The sequence below is a fragment of the Dasypus novemcinctus genome, chromosome 17, assembly GCF_030445035.2.
Source record: "Dasypus novemcinctus isolate mDasNov1 chromosome 17, mDasNov1.1.hap2, whole genome shotgun sequence".
Taxonomy (NCBI): domain Eukaryota; kingdom Metazoa; phylum Chordata; class Mammalia; order Cingulata; family Dasypodidae; genus Dasypus; species Dasypus novemcinctus.
Window position 1 is genome coordinate 86,273,139 of NC_080689.1, and position 14,026 is coordinate 86,287,164.

A 14,026-nucleotide genomic window follows, 5' to 3' on the forward strand; every position below is an offset into this window, starting at 1 on the left:
TGACATACAATAAACTAAACATATTTAAAGGATATAACTTGATACAATTTTGACATATACCCATGAACAAATGAAGCTGGCATTTTTTAAACAGAAAGCTGACATTAGCAACTTTTTAGTGTTAGAGAAGTCTAGGAAAACACACAAATGGACACACGTTCTCACACATGCACCTTGAGAATCATACACACACACATCAGAAAGCTTCTTTCTGTGGAGAGGTTCTCTAGACAATGCCAACAAGGAATATTCATTGATCATCATCTAGATTTTTCCTCAGCAATTGTGTGATGAGAGAATACATACTATTGTTGCTTGCTCTTGGAGCCACCTGCTGTTGCAGAAAACACTATAATGATCACAATTTGCTATGTTGTGTTTGTAGAAGGCTTTAGAAAACCAGATGGGAGAGAGCGTCAAGTCAAGGAAACCAAAAAGCAAGTGAGGGGACACCTGAGGAGAAGGCATGAGCTTTTCCTGTATGATGTATCTCTCCATTTTGGTTGGCATTTAAAAAAATTCTTAATCCAAGAAGAAAATATGGCTGCTAAGGAAAAACTTCCTTTTATAATCTAATGCTTCCATTCGTGATTGTCCTTTTGAAACAGAGATCGGCAGGTCAAAACAGATGCCAAGTGAACACAGTCCCCACCAAGGAAATTGTACATATCATCTATAAAGTAATGGTCAGCTTTAATTGAGTGGAAAAAGAAAAATACAGAAAGTAATGGTTCTAAAGGGAAACTTACTTTGGAATTAGGTGGGGCTTCCTCTACTGCCCTGGCTCCCAGGTATTTCAGCAGGCCCTCTGGGGGAGCTAGGAGGATAAAGAGTAATAGTCAGTACATTGGAGGTGTTGCCCTTGGAGTACTCTGAAGTTTTGCTTGACATGGACAAAGGGTTAGTGTAATATGGAGCAGGTATTTAACAAGGATAGTGTGAGCTGCTGATGAGTGGAAAAAGGATAGCAAAATGGAGGTGGAGGAATAAAATGGGATGCAGTCCTTGACTTTGTAGCTAATGACATTCCAAAGCAATGTGAAATAATCCAAAAAAGTTACCAAGTACATGCCATTGTTCAATGATGGATTATCATTCCTCCTGCCATTTTGAAGTCCAACTAAAATGCTACTATCACCTTGTCCTGTTACAAAATCATCAGTATCCATGGTTCCACATATGTCATCTCTCTCTCTTTTCTTTTAAAGAGGTACCAGGGATTTAACTCTGAACCTCATTCATGGGAGGCAGGCACTCAACAACTGAGCTATACCTGCTTCCCATTTTTCATCTTTTGTATAGGATTTTTTTCTCTATTTTTAAAAAAATGTTACATTCAAAAAATATAAGAGATCCCCATTTACCCCCCACCCCCCTCACCCCACTCCTCCCACATCAACAACCTCTTTCATCATCCTGGGACATTCATTTCATTTGGTGAATACATTTTGGAGCACTGCTGCACCACATGGATAATGGTTTACATTGTAGTTTACACTCTCCCCCAGTCCACTCAGTGGGCCATGGCAGGACATACAATGTCCAGCACCTGTTTCTGCAGGATTTTGCTGTTATTTGTACATGAGCATTTTATTAGCTTTCTAAAGTTTAATAATAGGGTAATTGTTTTAAAGACATTTTATTTATAAATGTCTTTTTATTGTGCGACTGGATTCAAGTCTAAGCAAAACATTCCGTTTAATTTTTTTTAATCCTTTATCATAAAGATACTCAGTTATAGAAGATTTGAAGATTTTTAAATACTGCCACTTAAAAATTGACCACTATAAATCATGTAGTATTTTTCCTTCCAGTCTTTTCTATACCTTGAATGCTTATTCATTGAATGTGATGGATGTCCATCTTTGTACTATCCAGGCACCAATTTAATAGTTAATTATTAAGGGGAGACATGAGTTGAGTGCTAAGGCTCTAATGCAGTTATAAAAGTTGCAGCAAGGATAATATACACCAGATCAGTAGCCAAATGGTAACTTGAATTCTTATTGGTCACTGTCCCTAAGGCATGCAGCAAACAGTGCCGAGCATTTCTAGGACTCAAGATGCTGATGTTATGAAATACGCTAACATCTCCCAGTTCCTATCTTTTTGGGCTGTAGTGTGGAGGACTGACTTAGGTAAACCAGATTGTGCTTGCAATCATTCAGAATCTGAGCTGAAAAGGCATGTGGACTTTCTATGTGCATTTCACCCTATGTCAATTCACAGTCTGCAGTCATTTCCCTTGCTGGCATGGTGTAGAATCATCGCATGGCCAAGTGATGGGGCTAGATTATGGCTATAGTATCAGGATCAGGGACACTCCTGTTTGAAATTGTAGGCTAATTGTCTCTGCACCTCAGTTCTTCATCAGAAGAGTGGGAATAAACAGTCATAGTATGGTTGTGTTGAAGGTTGAATGAGTAAATATATGTAAGGGGTGTAGTAGTGGTTTTTCTTGAGAAGTTGACACTGGCAATTTTGCTATATAGATGGGAAATAGCTTGTCCACCCTCACCTTCACAATCTCATCTCAAAGACACTAACATAGATATCTCCAGCCCCAGTACACAAACCCTCACCACCTAAAGGGAACACAGCTGCCTACAAGGACTGTAGAACATGGCCATCACTTAACTAGAAAATAATCACATCCCCACTCCTCATTCTCACCTGGAAGCTGGAATCAGGGTGGTTCTTCAGAGTAAAGCAAGCACACAATCCCTGGGAATTGAACCCAGAACCTCATACATGGAAAGCAGGTGTTCAACCACTGGGCTACATCAGCTCCACCCTGGTTTTTTAATTATCTAGATTTTTTCTGAAGTTCAAAAATGCATACCATTTTCTCTTGTACCTGAGGCCACCTGTAATTATATTAAAGAAAACTCAGGATCAGATCATGCTGTGTAGTGTTGACACAGATCTTTTGCACTTTTGGTACAGATGGGAAACAGTGGTTGAGTGAAAGGTCCCATAAGTAATTGTAGCAGACACACATGGAAAGATACAAACTTTTCCTAGCTAATGCATCTCTCATGTCTATTTTGGTTGGCACAAAAAATTCTTACTCTTAGAAGGAAAAACTGCTGCCAATTAAAAAGCCCATATACTTGATTCCCTGCTCTTGCTATTTGTAAATAACTTGATACAGTAATAGAATACTCCTTAAGTAAGGAAATTGTATATGTCATCTATAATGTACACGGTCAGAATTTTCATATCTGAACTCAATTGAAAATGAAAGGAATAAGTAAAGTGACAATTTTCTCAGACAAAGAAAGGCAACCTTACCTTGGAATTAGATGGGGTCTCCTCATCTGCCCTGTCACTAGGTGGTTCCTCCATCAGGCCAAGGCCTCTCTTTAAAAGGTGGTACACATTCTAATAGTGTTTAAGTGCCCATCCTGTGCTGACCAAAAATAATTTGCTTGCTCACAAAAGCCAAATTGATTGTTAGGGAGGCATCCCCCACTTAAAAGAGCTCATTATCAAAGTTGAATTTTAAAAGTCCCATTCAAGTAATTGCCAAACAAATAAGTTCTCCCTATATATATATATATTAAAAAAAAAAAAAAAAAAAAAGGCCAACAGAAAGGCCTTCTATCACCAGGCCAAACCAGAAGAAAAATGTTCAAGTAAACAAACAGGACTGCTGTTAGCAGCTTAAGCCATAAGAACCAAAGTTCAAAATGCCAAAGTTCAAAAGTCACCCCTAAAAGGTCTAGAACCTCAACCAAAAAGACGCATGTTCCGAACCAAGAGGACTCACAGACAGGAACTCGGCTTTTGGGGAGATGGCAGAGCTGAAGGGGCTTTTGCCTTTACCATGCTCAAATCCAACAGTAGCTCCAGAGTCAGGTTGGTAGGTACTTAGAATCCTGTTTCTAACACTATGTAATGTCAACTGAGAAATAAACTAAGCTGCAAGGCAAAAAAGGCACTTATTTAGGGTCTTAGAGTTGCAATTAGGGGAACACAGATTCAGGTAGCAATCCAAATCATGTCCCATCTTTGTATTTCCAGGCAAGGGGCTTTAAAGAAGACTTGAGAAGTTGTTTGTAGTTGTAGTGTATTTGGGGTATTCAGTATTCTGTATTGTCCTTCAGATTAGATAGTTAACTGACTTCTTTATCTTGTGTGTGTGTGTGTGTGTGTGTGTGTGTGTGTATGTTTTAATGGTCAAAGACCAGAGAAGAAATACTTTCAAATATTAGCATTGGAGTATGGATGTGGCTTAAGCAGTTGAACACCTGCTTCCCACATGGGAGGTCCTAGATTTGGTTCCCGGTGCCTCTGGAAAAAAACAAAAAACAAACAAACAAAAAAACCAACCAACCAACGATCAAACAAAAGAAACCAACTCAGGGGAACCGATGTGGTTTAGTGGTTAAGTACTGGCTTTCCACAAAAATGAGGTCTCAGGTTTAATCCCCAACCCCAGTACGTTAAAAAAAAAAAAAAAAAAATTAGCATTGGTATTTTTTCAGTGGTGAGCTTGTGATTTTGATTCTCTTTGCTATGCCATCTGAAGTTTCTTAAATAGTATGTTTAAGTTGCATAGAGAAATAACTATTTTGAGTGCTAATGACACCTGTAAAAGTTAAAAGGTCGAATGCTCTTCTGAACACTTGCCTTGAATTGCTTTTCTAATGCCTTACCCAGCATGTTTTTGACAGCAGCTGTTATGTTCAAGGCCAGAAGATGAATGTGATTGGGAACATGGACATTGGAATTACATGTTCAGGGCTGATTCCTGACTCTGCTTCATGTCAGCTGGGAAATTTACTCAATTGTCTGTGTCTCATTTCCAGATCTGAAATACTGAGCTAGTACCATTGGCCTCATCGGCTGCCCTCAGAATTAAGTAATGGTCCTGGCTCAAATTAGAGACACAATCCATATTAATTTATTGATATATCTAGTGTTCTTTTTCTTATTATTCACCTGTTTGCTCAGTTACTTTTCTTCATATGGTAATTCATAACTGTAATGTATAAGTGTTGTGAGACAAAAGTCATCCTAAATTCCAAGAGCAATACCCACAGTGGAGTTATGACCTTTTTCTACCCTCCCAGACAGATATTTATGGACACCAAAGGCAGACTGGATAAACTGGGGGGCACAATAATAGTGCAGTTGGCACACTGTTCTTATGTTGTGCTAAAAACTTCTGCCAAAGGACTAGGCCCAAACTGAGTGTGAAATACTAAAATATCTGTCTGGAAGACCAGAGCGTGGAATATTGGAAACTACTTCACAACAGTTGTGAATTAAAGGCAGCCAAGGTGTCTTTTGTTGTTGTTGTTGTTACTGTTTTCAGGAAAGTTTATTACCAACCCCTTAGGAGGGCACTACAAATAATGGGGTTAGAAACCCAAACCAAACCCTGAAACACTTGAAAACAGGCCTGCTAGAGAGCCAGATGGCCCCAACTCGTCAGGGAAAGGAAGTAAAGGAGAGGCATTCTAGACGGTGACCTACCCTGGAGCCTGAGTCTGTATATTAGTGTGACTATTCTGGGGAAAGGGGGGGGGCAAGAAACCCTCACCTCCATAACCCCAGTGTTGCCCTGGATCGTGGGGAGGAAAGACAGAAGCAAGCACTGAGGGCACAGACCTTACTGAGTCTAATCTTGGCATCACTGCCTCCAAAACTGTGAGACAATAAACTCCTTTAAGCCAACAAATATGTGTTATGTGACATGTCAACCATGGTGTACTGAAACAGTTCCTTTGAAAAATCCTCTTGCCCCAAAGTTCCTGAAGGGAAGAATTGATGCCCTGGAGGAGGTGGCTCACCCACAAGAAGAGTACCTATCCTGACCCAGCCTCCTGTCTCTACATTTCCATCCTTGATGCAAAATATGAGGTAGTTTCCCCCACCTAAAGGCCTTCTGAAGTATCAAGGATGTCCAAATTTTTGGCCAACTTCCCCCAGCATCTTCACAATACCTTCTGCCTCATGTGAGTCTTCCTGGGGGTTGGACTACCATCCCAAGTGACCAGTGGTCTGCTTGGCTCCTCTACTGGCTCAGAACCTAAGACATTCCAGACCAACTGCCAGATAACAGCTATGCAAAGAATTAGCTTCACCTTTAACTGAACTACCCTGGAAGAACAGTTAATGCTCATCAACTGGCAAAGTCACCCACCTGACTGAGGTTTGGTGAGTTAATGAATGAAGTCTCCCTGTTCCCAATTATCTCCCTGACTAAATATTTGAACAACTCTCTTAGTGTGGAGTCCGTACCTTCCCTGCTGAAGTCTTTCTCATCCTAAGAGTACCCTTTCTGGAAGATATGGGCATGAGACTTTGTGGTTCTGATATGTATTTTACTGATCACTAGTGATGTTGAATGCATTTTCATACTCCTGCTCATTCTGAACTCACTGCAGAAATTATGATTTATGATTTACAGAGAGGGGACATGGTGAATCATTTGTACTCTGAGATGTCCACATCCTTAGAGAACCCAATCATGCTGAGAGTAATCTCAAATCCCCAAGGGAGACAAACACAGAAATGCTTCGTGTTCCTGCATCAAGAGTCCCCACTAGACTTGGAGAAGAAAGATGGCCCTCCATGAACAGGGGGTTTTCACCCCCATACTCCATGAAGGCCAGTATCCCTCAGAGGACCCCCAGAAATTCTTACATATCTAGGTCAGGCAGATCTCAAGCAAAACTCTCTTCATGTTGTATCAATTAACCCAACCCAGTCTCACAAGAGAGAATGATGTTCCCACCATGAGTTTTCACAAGGCTTTATCTCTTTTTAGGAGCAATGACAACAGCAGATATGTAGACAATGAGGACAATAGTGAGCTTTCAGAAAGGAACACATCAAGAGCCCACGACATAAAATGCAAAAGATGACCAGTTCTATTGAGTAAACTCACCACAGCCTTGGGATTCAACTGACCATCCAGTCCTTTTTTGTATCTCAACCCATCTACCTTCTGAGTATTCAAAAGATAGAGTTACAGATGTGAAAATGCAAGATTTGCAGTGAACCCTCTTGAAGTGGGCTGGCGGACAAAGTGGATATTTTGGTGTGAATTCATGATGTTGACTCCATAAATAGATACAGGATTAACTACAAGGCAGTTAGACTGGAAGTTTGCATGGTGTTGCCTGTCTAAGCTGGACTCAGTCTTCCTCCACCCCCAATGCATTGTTGACTGTGAAGTGCTGCTTTCTTTTCCAAGTCTAGAATCAGAATAGTGACTTCATTGCCTGAGGGTGAAACATCAGAGGGTTCCCTTGCTTCTGTGGCAGCCGAGGAATGTCGCCTTTATGGTGACTGGATTTGATTAAGCAATTCCTTGAATTCCTTGAATCTATTTTACCCCAGAGATCACATCGAAACCCCTTTCTCTCTGGATCTTCCTCTGGGGTACCACAAAAGCTGACAAACTAGACCAATGGCCATTCTGACTTACCTTCCTTGTGGACCTCTGGGGCAGCCTGGAGGGGGCTGGGGCTGAACACCACTCCCTCTGCAGCAGTGGGAAACAGGTGTATGAGCTTGTGAAGGTGCTTGCTTTGGTGCATGAGGTCACAGGAGTGGTCTGGAAGTTCTGGAGGGAGGTGCTTTCTGAGCTTTGAGAATGGAGGTTTCTCATCAGAACCCAGGCCTGGGGAGGAAGGAAGAGAACCATCCACTGACCCCCAGAATATATGCACTCCCAGTGCCATAGGAACCTGTCTCCGACTTCTGACTGCTCCTTAGCTGCTCCTTAGCCAAATATGTGCAGGATGCAGGCACATCAAAAGCTGTGGCTCAGCCCCCTGGCTCCTCTGGCAAGTCTGGACTTTCTGATGCTGGAAGATGGAGTTTGTCACAAGGGAGACAGGACCCATTGGGAGACACAGCCACCATCCTCTACTCTGGCATCAGCAAAGTTGGCATCCACATGGGACAGGGTGCCCTCGAGCTGACAGCAGAAACAGGTGAACCATTGGGCTCAGATGCTTTGGAGCCTGTTGAAGGTGGCATCTTTGGGGTTAGGGCCTGTGAATCCCCCACTTTATCCCCTGGGGGACTGGGGAGAGCCACTCAGATCTAAAGAGCAGAAGCCACCAGTTCTGTTGTGGTGGAGGTGACTATGGTGGGGGGAAGGACAGGCTAGGAGAAATGGAGTTACCATTGGACCCAGCAATCCTGTTTGTAGGTATTTGTCCAAGAGAGTTATTTTTTACTTAATAACTTGTATACTGATGTTTTAGCTACTTTATTCCTATCTCTTAGAAAAAGGACCATTTGGGTTATACAATTTTTCTGGAATTCCTTTGGAATTCTTTTTTAGTGGTTGCTCTGAGAATAATACAGGTATCACAGTCTAAAAGAATTAATGTTTTACCCACCCAACTAAAATGTGGACACCTTACAGCCATAGGAATCATTTAAACCCCTCTTTGCTGAAGTGGTCTTCTGAGTTCCCAGTCTAGGGTATAACTTCTGCAAACATTTTGTATTTTTATAATTTTTCAAAATTCATTCATATATTTAACAATTTAACAGTTGGAAAAAAGTTATTCTTTCTCCCCAGATACTCACCATTCCTGATCCACATCTTTTATTCCTGAAGTTGAAAGCTTCCTCCTTGAATTATTTCCATTTAGCCTGAAGTTCCTTTCCCATCTTTGTAGAGCAAGTCATCAGGTGATGAATTCACTTGTTTTTCCATCCTCTCCTTCTGTCTTTATTTTGCCTTTAAACCTTAAGCAACTTTTGATGATTGCAGTATTCCTGGTTGAGGGTTTTTTCACTCTCTTGTGGCCTCTATATTTTCTGAAGAGAAATCAAAGGCCTTCAAATTGTTATTCTTCTACAAATAAATTGTCAAATTTTCTGACTCCTTTCAAGATGTTTTTCTTCATCTTTAGTTTTCAGCAGTTTGATTATGATGTATCAGGGTGAGATTTTGAGCCCCTTGGATCTCTCTTTCATAGAGTAGTGTTCAGTCATTTCTTCCCTTACCTTTTTATTGGCACCAGCCTCTTTCTGCTCAACCCAGTCTTTCAAATGAATATTAAAACTTTTAGTATTGTCCCACAGATCATGAGGCTCAAGTTTTGGATCAATTCTCTCTTTCTCACTCGCTCTCTTTTCTCAGATTATATAATTTCTACTCATCTAAATTCCATCTCACCAATTCATTCATCCCTTACTTGTCTTCTCTAATTGGGATTGCTCAATGAATTTTTTAAAATTTTCTATAACTTTATGTTTAGATCAAAAGTTGTCATTTACATCTTTTCTTTGTTTCTTTTTCTCTGCTGAGAACTCCTATCTTTCCACTCAATGAGAGAGAATGCCCTTTGATGGAGTTGGATGGAGATGTGACCTCTCTACACACGCCTTTTCTGTCAATTTCACTGAACCTGTGGTTGGGGCTGGGGTTGTTGTGTGCTCAGGAGGCTTGGGTCTCTGGACCATGTGCCAGCTGGGCCCTGAGCCTCAGCAGAGTAGCAATAGCTACTTTCCTGTTCATTGGACTTACCCAGGTCAGCTAAAAGGGAGGTGAAGCTAGCCAACCACCACACCAGGGTACCAAGAGAGTCTACAACTGCAAATGGGATAATACAGTCCATCAGCCATGTGGGCTGTAAGCCCCCTCTCAGTTTATACTTGGAGTGGACATTTGCCATCCCGGGGCCCACAAGATGGAGGAAGAGAGTATGGAATGGAGTGGATTTGCTGGTATTCTACTTTAGAACTATTGTGATTCTAGCATTGGAAGAAATTGTATCCTTTATGTCAATACAGTGGCAACAGGGGTTGCTGAGGGCAGGGAGATGGAAGAAGAGTTGTGATATGCAGATATTGGGACAGATGGAGGACATTGTATGTCCTGCCATGGCCCACTGGATGGACTGGGGGAGAGTGTAGGCTGTACAGTGTAAACTGCAGCCCTTGTGGCCTAGCAGTGCTCCAAAATGTTTACAGCAAATGCAGTGAATGTTCCATGCTGATGAAAGAGGTTGTTGATGTGGGAGGAGTAGGGGTGATGGGGAATAGTGTATTTGGGAGCCTCTTACATTTTTTAATGTAACACTTTGTCTGATCTATGCATCTTTAAAAACAAAAAGGACAAAATAATTAAAGAGAATGTACCTTAATCTCATTGAGCATAGACAGAACAACCATTTTGTCTGATAAACCCTTCTGTGGTTAATTTAGAACAGTGTCTACTGATTGAGTTTTCGCTTAAGAATAGATGAGGTTTTCCTAGTTTTTTGTATATTACATAGGGTAAATTTGAGTGATATTTTGATAAGCGTGTTTACATTGTGAAACTATTTCAAGACTGTCTTGGCTAGCTTAGCCACTTAATGATTCCATGGGAATTTGAGGACCAGCTTTTCCATTTCTGTAAAAAAAAAGTCTACTCAATTTTGATTTTGAATTTAATCTGTAGTTTCCTTTGCGTAGTATTGACATCAGAACAATAGTTAGTGGATGAACAATGGACATCTTGCTATTTGATTAGGTTTTCAGTGTCACTCAGCAGTGTTTTCTAATTTCAGTATATAAATGCTTCACCTTTTGTTAAATTTTTAGATATTTTATTCGTTAGAGGCTATTTGATTGGAAGTTTTAAAAAGTTCCATTTAAGATTGTTCTATGCTGGATTATAGAAACAAAAATGACTTTGCATTGTGTATCTTGTATCTTTCAATTTTGCTGAATGCCTTTATTAGTGCCATTACTATTCTTGTGGATTCTTTGGGATTTTGTTTGTAAAAGATTAGGCCATCTGTGTTTATAGAAATAGCTTTACTTCTTCCTTTCCTTTTGGATGCCTTTCATTTCTTTTTCTTGCCTGATTGCTCTATCAAGCTTCAGTACAATGATGATTAGCAGTGATGAAAGTTCACTACCTTATCTTGTTCCTGATCTCAGGGAAAGACAGGTTGCTACAATTTATGTAGATGGCATGCAGCTGCTAATGGAGTTAAATGACTTCCACCAATGACCATCCACTCACTGAGCAGTAGAACACCCCCAGGGTACAGGAAGTCTGGGAGTGCATTTCTGAAGTCCTGGAATTTTAGCTAATTTTAGGAGGCCAACATTCTAATCATTTAAATGGCATCTCTCTTGTTAATGTGTATGTATTCAGGTGTTCATAATGAGATCATGATATGATATAGCTGAAACATTTTTATGTGGTCCTAAATTTTAATATTCTGTAAACCATTTTAAATGATGTTTTTTATTTGTAGAGGTTATTTCTAAAATAGTGCTTTTAATGTAGCAAGGACAGGTATTAAGGACAATCCTTGGGGACCATGGAAAATATATAGATTGCTTTGGGGGTTGTTGGTGTATGTGCCTGAGGATAGTAATAAAGCTACTTGGTGCTATATATGTAGTCCAGATATACATACCATTTTTCTTATGTGATTAGGAATCAAAACAATAGAAATTAAAATGTTATTTAAAAATGAATCACCATTGCTAAAGCCAAATACGTTTGAAAATAAATTAATTTAAAACTAAATAAAAATAATACTGAAATTTATGACTCAACTATAATGTATACAGAACAAAGAAAATTCAATATAAAATAAGTATAAGAAACCAAAATCTAATAATTGTGGAAATAAAGTGCATATAAATATATATGAACAAAGTGATTCAGAAATGAAATACATTTCAAGACATACAATAAAAAATACCCTTAAAGATAGTTGGTTCTGGAAATATATAGACCTTTATCTTTCAGGGAATGACTAGATTTTGGCAAAGTGGTTTTGGCTGTTCCACATCAAGACAAGAGCATACATTCAAAGGAGGTATTCACTAGTCAGATGCAGAAACAAATAGACAATAACAGGTACAATAGAGGTAATGATAGTGAAGACCCATATTTAAGAGTGGTAGAAGTACAGAACCCAGAAATATCGGGAAGAAAGCTGTTATATATATTTGTAATTTCAAAGAAAATTTGGACAGAGACAGATCTGTGTTGTTGGGAAAGCTATTTTGAATCTTGTTTCTATCTACAAATTTTTAAAAAATCATATGAAATACCAACAGAAAAAATATTGATATTATTTCCAGTACAGGTATAAGTGCAAAGTAAGGCTCTTCTTTTTGATGTACATTATGTAGTGAAATGTACTATCTCAAAAAGAAGGTAAAAGCATTGATGAAAGGAAACAGTATATGAGAGAACATCATCAATGAGATAGGGAAAAAAAACCCTCAAAAATGAGGGGACAGAAATCAGGGAAGAATAAGAAAAAAATGGGGAAAAAATCATTTCATGATTTACATATAAACTAGAAGAAACAGTGAAAAGGTAATACCTAAATAGAAAGAGAAGTTAAAAAGAAGAAATTGCTTAAAAGAAATTTAATATAATGTAAAAGATTTGAGAAAAAAATGTCAAAAGTTTAAGATCAGCATAGAAAGGCCAATATATGAATACTGCAGTGTTTGAATGAGAGACTAAAAGCAAATACTTGCAGCAATTATTAAAAATTATGACTCCATTTTTTCTAGAAAGACTTCTTTGAAGCTCCATAATAAAATTACACACTGAGCATTGATACAGAAGGTCTAAAGATAAGACAAATTTTAGTGAAATTACTGTGGTTTAAAGAAAACAAAACCATTTATTAGAGGAAAGCATGCGGCATTATGGAAAGAATATTAGAATCTCTTCAACATTTTTGAGAACAATATTTTGTGTTATGTGAAAATGGGGTAATGTCTTTGTGGAAGAAAATGTGACTCATGGTTTTATCCCCAGAAGACTGAAAAGAAAGTAAAAACGACAGTGAATTCGAAGGTATCCTGCTAGGCCAAGGGTGATGTTATTGCCATAATCCCTTCCAGGTGAGTAAACAGATTTCAGCAAATGAAACATCTGGAAGACATTGTCCTGAGGACAGAAGTTAAGCACTAAATTTTCAGTTACTTGTTCAACTATCAAACATTGAGGATTCTATGAGAGAGTAGTGACCTTGGTGGGAGCCAGGAGGGAGACCAAATTTTATAATTAATTTGGCTCTAACTTTGTTTAACATGCTGATCTAAATACATGTTTATTTTTTTTTGATAAATTAAGAAACACAAGTAGTAGGAGAAAATATTGATTAATATAGTAATATCTAACATTAAATGTAAAATGTTTCTCTAAAACTCAATCTAAATTTATCTAACTAAATTCTACCAAAATTTATTTGGGTATGGGTAGAAGAGAATAAGCACAGAGGCATCTCTAAACACCATATGATCTACAGCTCTTCTAAGCTCAGGCTGGGGCCTCCAGCTTAAGGCCTTTGTAGCTGTCAATGGTGGAATCTGCAATAAAAGCACAGGATATAGACTCACCGGGTACACAGAGACAGATGGAGGAGGGGTTTTGCTGGTGAATGTTGCAGGACTCAGAAGGTACAATAGACCCTGGAGAAGCAAAGTTGGCCACCGATACCTAGGAACCAGATCCAAATGGCACTGAAATCCTATTGCTGCTCTCGGCTTAAGGTATCGTCTGTGGCACAGTGTCTGTAAATGTCCAACTGAAGGGATTTACTCTGTTTGCTTTGATGGGTGCCCTTGAAGTGACTCTTCCCTGAAGAGTAAGTTTGAGTGTAGGGCTCCAGGAAGAAAAGGCAGAGTCTTATATATCTGACCAGGTGAGAAGCAGGACATCGGAAGGATAGGTATGGAAGTGATAACCCTGCTTCCCCAACCCCTGTCCCCTACACAGTCCAAGTCATGACTGCATCTTCACATTACTATTGGACAGGTTCCTTTTTCTCTCTAAAAACTAGTTTCATTTTAAAACACACCAAAACTTACGTGTGCTTTTTGGTTAAAAAACAGTTAGGCTCTAGTACTAAAATCATAAGTTTTCTTACATTAGTATATTCCAACATGAAAACATTACAGAAGACACTCCTTTTAACAAGATGCTATAAGTATTATGTTTATCTTTAATTAATTATGAAAGTAAAAAATAAATAAAAGGAACATAAGTAACTTGCAATTCTACCCATTTCAT

The 14,026-nt window shown here is 39.1% G+C and overlaps 3 long non-coding RNA genes across 4 annotated transcripts in view; 2 read left to right on the forward strand and 1 right to left on the reverse strand.

Moving 5' to 3' along the window:
* Positions 1 to 692: 692 nt before the first annotated feature.
* On the reverse strand, positions 693 to 6,117 carry LOC131274062 (uncharacterized). 2 transcript variants are annotated; one of them, XR_009181270.2, is made up of 3 exons: positions 5,955 to 6,117; positions 2,674 to 2,867; positions 693 to 817 (listed from the first exon to the last, which is right to left on the reverse strand). It is a non-coding gene; the product is annotated as an uncharacterized lncRNA (long non-coding RNA). The 2 variants fall into 2 exon arrangements; XR_009181271.2 differs by lacking the exon at positions 5,955 to 6,117 and adding an exon at positions 3,295 to 3,542.
* On the forward strand, positions 6,002 to 6,919 carry LOC131274060 (uncharacterized). Its single transcript, XR_009181267.1, has 2 exons — positions 6,002 to 6,168; positions 6,782 to 6,919. It is a non-coding gene; the product is annotated as an uncharacterized lncRNA (long non-coding RNA).
* A 600-nt stretch (positions 6,920 to 7,519) lies between these two features.
* LOC139436771 (uncharacterized) overlaps positions 7,520 to 14,026 on the forward strand; it is a 151,324-nt gene continuing 144,817 nt past the window's right edge. The window contains exon 1 of the long non-coding RNA XR_011646206.1: positions 7,520 to 7,955. This is a non-coding gene — a long non-coding RNA (uncharacterized lncRNA). The remainder of the gene's footprint in view (positions 7,956 to 14,026) is intronic.